General features: G+C 48.0%; 1 long non-coding RNA gene across 1 annotated transcript; it reads right to left on the reverse strand.

The window, feature by feature from the left end:
- Window positions 1-704: 704 nt before the first annotated feature.
- Window positions 705-6,056, reverse strand: LOC102547438 (uncharacterized). The gene is made up of 3 exons (XR_005505722.2): window positions 5,225-6,056; window positions 4,483-4,556; window positions 705-1,487 (listed from the first exon to the last, which is right to left on the reverse strand). It is a non-coding gene; the product is annotated as an uncharacterized LOC102547438 (long non-coding RNA).
- Window positions 6,057-6,348: the final 292 nt, after the last annotated feature.

The following is a 6,348-nucleotide window of genomic DNA, read 5'->3' on the forward strand; positions in this document are numbered from 1 at the left end:
ACAGCAGGTGAAATATGTGGAGACTTGTCACATTGGCACATTGTTTCTATCAGCAAGCAAGGAGACATGAATGCTGGCGCTCAACTGACAGTCTCCTTTTCATCCAATCTGGACCCCAGCTCGTGAAAGTGTACTGCACACTCTTCAGTTAACCTTTTCTAGAAACACCCTGATAGGCCCAGGGGTATGTTTCATGGTGATTCTAAATCCAGTCAAGTTGACAATGAAGGTTAATCATCATGGGCTCTGAGGATCCACATGTGAACTTACACACACACACACACTCGTGTTGGCTAGCCTTGTATCAATTTGACACACTAAGTAGGGTTATCTGCAAAGTGAGAACCTCAATTAAGAAAAATGCCTCTATCAAATCCAGTTATAGGCAGACCTGTAAGGCATTTTCATAGTGATTGATGGGAAACGGCCCAACCCATTGTAGGTGGGGCCGTCCCTGGTCCTGCATTCTATAAGAAAACAGGCTAAGCAAACCGTGAGGAGCAAGTTAGTAAGCAGCACCCCTCCATGGCCTCTGCATCAGCAGAGGGTTTAGGTTGCTGTCCTGACTTCCTGCAAAGATGAACAGCAATATGGAAATGTAAACCAAATAAGCTCTTTCTGCCCCAAACTTGGGCAAAACGAAAACCAAACTTGGATTTTGATCATGGTGTTTTGTTGCAGCAATAGAATGGACCGATACCACAGTAGGTGTATGTTTGGGTCTTTGTTTGCACAACCAGGGTGGGCCTCTTCAGTTTCAGTTTCCTCAGCTGTGTCCCGCCTTTCCCAAACCTCTGGCCCCCAGTTGGCGTGCTGTGAGGTGCAGGTCATCTTTGAGGAAGCTCTGAGTCATCGTCTGAACTTCAGCCTAATGCACTTCGCAGGCCTTGTCATTTGCAACCCGACCCACTTCATGCTCTGCAGTCTCCGGTTTTCTGGATGAGAACATCTGTATGAAAATGGACTCTGCCAAAGCAGTTACTCCCCACCCTGCTTCTGCGCCGGAAGTGCTGGACTGCTTCCGGCTGTTTATGACTGTTTGCTGTGGAAACGGCTGGATTCACTGCCCTGGAGGCAGCAGGTGCAGAGGGAACTGGGAGAGCAAATGAGTTCACAGGAGTCTCTCTGCCTGCTTCTCATTGAGACGCTGAGGAGCAGGGAATGCAGCCAGATCCATTGAAGGAGGACAGAGGCATAAGAAAACCTGGGGGTGGGGGTGTATGAACTGGATATGAAATGACTCCCACATGCAGGGCTGAGAAATGCCTTCATATCAGAATCTGAGCTTTGAACACGGTATCTGGAAGGATCTAGAGAATTCCTCTAGCTGACAGTGGTCCTTGTTTCTTTGCACGTGGGCCTCATCTCTTGCTCCGGCCTGCCGTGTTCCACTGCTGAGCTCTGGGATTTGCACATTGCACGGTTGCTGGCCATTCAGAAATGAGCTTCTACAAAGACAAAGCGCCTGCCCATCTGGTCAGCTCTCCCTGTGTGGAGGAAATTTAGATAAGAATCAAGAGAAAGGCAGAGACACTGGGTTCACTATGCAAATACACAGAATCAGTATTCACTTACTGTTCTTAGGAATATTAAAAGACCAATAGGTTTTCAGGATAAGACCTACCAGAAGGTACCTATCCAGAGATTCCCACCTCCATGAGATAAGAAAACAAAGCCCCATGGCCAGGTATGGTGGAAGCAGCTCTTTCCCCCACTAAGGTATACTTTTATTCCAAGCTGTAATTAAGCTCCTACTGTGTACGGATTGCAGTGCTACCTCTGTAAAGATAAAATGTGTCCATAAAGTTCTTACTGCTCTCTAGAGAAATAAGAACACAAACCCTCCCAGTGCTATGAGATCTAAGAAAAGATATTGGAAAGGCAAAGGGCACTGGTTAGCATGGGCAAATCACCCTTGAGGGCAGCAGATAGAGCTTGGGGTTTCATGTGGAGATTTCTGGGTAAGAGTTGAACAAAGTGCAAAATGGAGGAGGGATGGTGGATGGCTGAAGGGAATAGCTTTGAGTCCACAAGAAAGGTCCAAGAAGCCATCCTCTTCAAACTCATGTGCGCACAGGGCTGTGTGTGCACAGCTAGTTGGAAGAGAGTATCCTCTGTGCGAATCTCTGGATAGCCACTGACTGACCGTCAATCAAGGGAGTAGCTGACTGATGAAATGCATCTTCTATTTCAGAGCCAAGGCACCCTTTCTCTGCTTATACAGAATGATGAGTCCACAAGGGACAAATGACAGACTCAGAACCCAATAGCAATGTTGGTTTGCAGAGGGCCAACTCAGCAAGTCCTTAGAAACCAGAATGAAACCTAGGGGTGAAACTGGGATCTGCTCTTTCTGCTCCCAGAGAAACGAGGTTCCCCTTTTAACACATAGGCACCTGCTCTCCACAGCTACAGCTCCTGGGACCCCTACAAAGAGTTGCGTTGTAGGGAAGATGGGTATCTAGAATGTTCTAATTCAAGGTCCAGGCCCTCTGTGCACAGCTCATTCCTCTGTGATAGGAATGGTTATCGGGACCAGGGTCAGGTACATATCTTCACTTAGTCTATCCTTCCTCCTACCTCCCATGTGAGTTCACTGCCTTCCTCAAGTGTCCCTTCTGTTAGAATTGAAGGACTGAATTTGTTGGGACAGGTGGCTTTAGAAGTCCTGGGGTTAGAGGTTTGAAGACTGCTTACCAAGCATCCCATAAGGTCTAGGAGACTCATGTAGACCCGATTCCCTCCAGTCCCCATCCTTCTCCTTATGACGCAGTTCCTGGAGCAGCTGTGTAGAGCAGATGCTGCTCTGAAACCGGGCCGTGCGTCTCACGAGGAGGAGGAGGGTCTTTGTGATTCAAATTGTGTCCACCTTCTTTTTCTGAGTAAGTTTCCCAGACTACTAATACAGAATCTCCCTAAAGAGAAGCTCCACGTCTCCTGAGCTAGCTCTCTAGCACACAGCTGCTGGAGAAGATGAGGCTGGATTCTCTGTAGGCTTCCCTTTCAAGCTAAGACTACCAGGGTCTCTACTGTGGTATTTGTGACCAGCTGCCTACATTTACACAAGATCTCTGTAAGAGGGTGTAAGCTGTGAAATAGTCACAATGGCAGTACACCACTAGGTTTTTAGTGAGACCAGCATACTGTCAGATGAGGTGACACTGTGTTCTCGTGTAAAGCTTGTCCTCACCTTGTCCTTACACCCTCAGAGGAGGTGAGATTTCATGTTCTCATGTCGAGCTGTGTGTGACGCCTTGTCCAACAAAACTATAATGTCTCCTTGTCCTTGTCTGTTTCATCATGAAGACACCAACTTCTATAGTGTAGAAGGCAACTCGACAAGTATGTGCTCTATGCGTCTCTGGTGGCTTCTCAAGATGTCTCTCTAGTCTGTCTTCCTCATCTGTCTATGGGACCCCATATGTGCTGGTTGGGGTAGAACTCTGGACAATCACATCAGGAATACGAGAGAAGCCCAAACTTTGGGGCCAACCTGGAGGTGTAGACCTCTTGTGGGAAGCTTGGGGCCAGAATAAATCCAGCAACTGTCTTTCAGGACCCATCTGGACAGCCTGGCACTGAGATCAGAGACAGACTGGGGAGTTCAGTCCACTCGTCTTCATTGTTCAGATCTTCCAAACCCAAATGAAGGCTATCCAAGAGATTGGATGTTCAAGACTCAGAAATCCTGAGCTGTGGGCCCAGCTCTGCCACTTGAATTAGCTCTTTGTAGACTTAGCAAAGTCCTTTACGTGCCATGGGACTCTCTCCATCTGTGTCCTGAAGTGATCGGAGAGCATGGGCCAGAACGCCCTTCCTATGCCATCCTTCCATGAGAACTTCTGAATGAGGCAACAGAGAGCTGGCTTGAAAACTGGCCACTCTGACAAGAGCACACTTGTCTCTCCCACTAAGCTTTACCGTTTTCTCCTTCCAAATGTCACTCAGAGATGTAGGAAGGTCAACAGCCCTGTGCTAGTTCAGATGCTCATGGCAGGCAATGGTATGCTTTTACCACTTACTATATACTATGTGATCATTATTATATATACCATAACCCTGAACTGGGTTTTGTCAACCCAATCTTCTAACAAAACTGAGGATCAGGGAGGTTCAATAGCCCTGAGCTCTGCCAAGCCCATGAAATGGGTCCATGATGATGGTGCAGAATCCGGATTGGCCTTTGTGCTCAGGGATTGTGTTCTCTCTGTGATGTTTTCTGCCTGCAGAAAAGCTGGATTTAACCCCTAACTTTATGACCTTATCTCTCTGAAGATGAGAACTTGAGCTTGGGCTCTGCCACTCAGGTAGGGCAAAGCTGTGGTCCCCAAAGTTGAACTGTGGTGTGAGTGATAAAGGAGTACAGGAAGGTGAGGAAGCAGAGCCCAGCACCATCACCAGGACCAGGGTCCAGGGAGCAGGGAAAGGAAGGTTCTCAGAGGAAGGAGACAGAAGGCAACGTTCTTCCTCAGTACTGCTTACCATATCGAGGTCTGCTCTGGGGTGGAGACTTTTCCCAGTGTAGAACACTTCTCCTTTCGCTTGTCCAAGGCTGCCTGGAATGTCAGAGACATTAGCCACAGCGTGGTGTTCTCTGCCATGATGCTGGAGCAGACACCAGCTGTGGGTGTGAGGTACGGTCCAGAACCTGAAACTTTTACCTGGGTCATCATGAAGGTGAATGGAAGGAGGGAGAAGCCACCATACATACAATGAGGAATGTAAGTGAGGGCCTGAGGAAGTTTGGCAGAGGACAAGGGAGCATGGAATTCAGACACATCTCACTACATGGCAAACAGAAGCCCACTCCTTATCTGGCAGTCCCCTGAGTACATAAGCTGACTCATAGGAACCTGCCTCTCTTAACCTCTACAGCAAGCAGCACTGGAGTAATGGCTACATCAAGCCAGAGGCAGATGCGCTTACATCGAAGCTGCATACAATATAAACTGTATCTATTCTGCTGTAGCCTTCAAGCTCTCCAGGAACTAGCTTTAACCCCCTCCCTTCCTATTTCTCTGCACCCGCACCCATCTCTCTCCCTCATGACTACTGCACCCCATCCAACCATCCCCTCGCTGAAGCAAACTATTCACAAAGGCTGGCAAACTGAGAACATAGGCAAAGAGACTGAGATTATCAACTAAATTGCGTCTACCCCTTAGTTTACTCCTGTTTCCCTAACACTGAGCAAAGGGACCTCACTTTACCGTCTTCAACCTACCTTCTTTCCAGCATGGAGAGCTATGAGGTTTAAACACAAGGATGGCCAGAAAAGGTCTTGGATTTTCATCACATTTTTTGTCAAGTTTCCTCATAGGGTCTGGACTCCTGCCTACGACTCCAGCAGACACACGGCCTACACAGAAGAGTTGGTGATACACAGTAGGCCTGCATCCCTTGACCTCTGAACAGCAGAGATTGGAAACAATCTGGCCCCTACTACATTTCCCTCACAGGCCAGGCCTGATTCTGGTTCATACAAACTGCCCTTTGTCTGATTAACACCACCTCCATTTGAACATCTGCAGGCCCCATTCATGGCTCACATCCTCTGACCTTCTTTTCATCCAGCCAAGGATGACACACTGGCCTGGCATCCCCACCCCCACCCCACCCCCAAGCTGTTTTGCTCCTTAGCTTCAATAGGAAGACCGTGGGGGATGTTTCCTGAAAAGTGAATGGGCAGCGAGCGTTGGATAAATGACGGTCTACCCTGGAAAATCTGACTTCATCTCAGGCAGGCGGAGTAAAGGTGGGAGGGGAAGGAATGAGAAAGAGCCATGGGGAGAGAGCCTCAAGGCAGTTTACTCAGCTCCTAGAGATAGCAACACCACACGTACCCAGGGTACAGTTATCAAAACCAAAAAATTAACAGGAAATAACGCCGGACAGTTGGAGTACACTCAGATTTTATCAAGATCCCATTTTGCGTTGGTTTGTCATATCTCTTAACCCTCCTCCACCCACAATTCCCCAGTCCCTCTTTGACGAGTGCTGGCCAGTTAGGTCATAAGATGTCACCCATTTGGGGACTGTCTGAGCCTTCCTTGAGATCTGATAAAGGTGCCCTTCTCAGAGCGTACGTGCTATCAGCGTGACTTAGGCTAATGATGTTGATTCCGGGCAGCTAAGTATTGACTATTTTTTTCCTTCATAACAAACTCATCTAGTGGCAAGACACCATGCCAATATGCATGCAGCCTGATTCCAAGCATATATCTTTACTCACTAAATGTTGAATCAGTGCTTGGGTTTTGCCACGAACGCTGTTCCCATGGTGATTTACTCCTGCCACAGGGTGATTCACAATTGCCCTCACTCCTACACTTAACTGGAATGCCACGA

Source organism: Rattus norvegicus, chromosome 6, assembly GCF_036323735.1.
Source record: "Rattus norvegicus strain BN/NHsdMcwi chromosome 6, GRCr8, whole genome shotgun sequence".
NCBI lineage: Eukaryota > Metazoa > Chordata > Mammalia > Rodentia > Muridae > Rattus > Rattus norvegicus.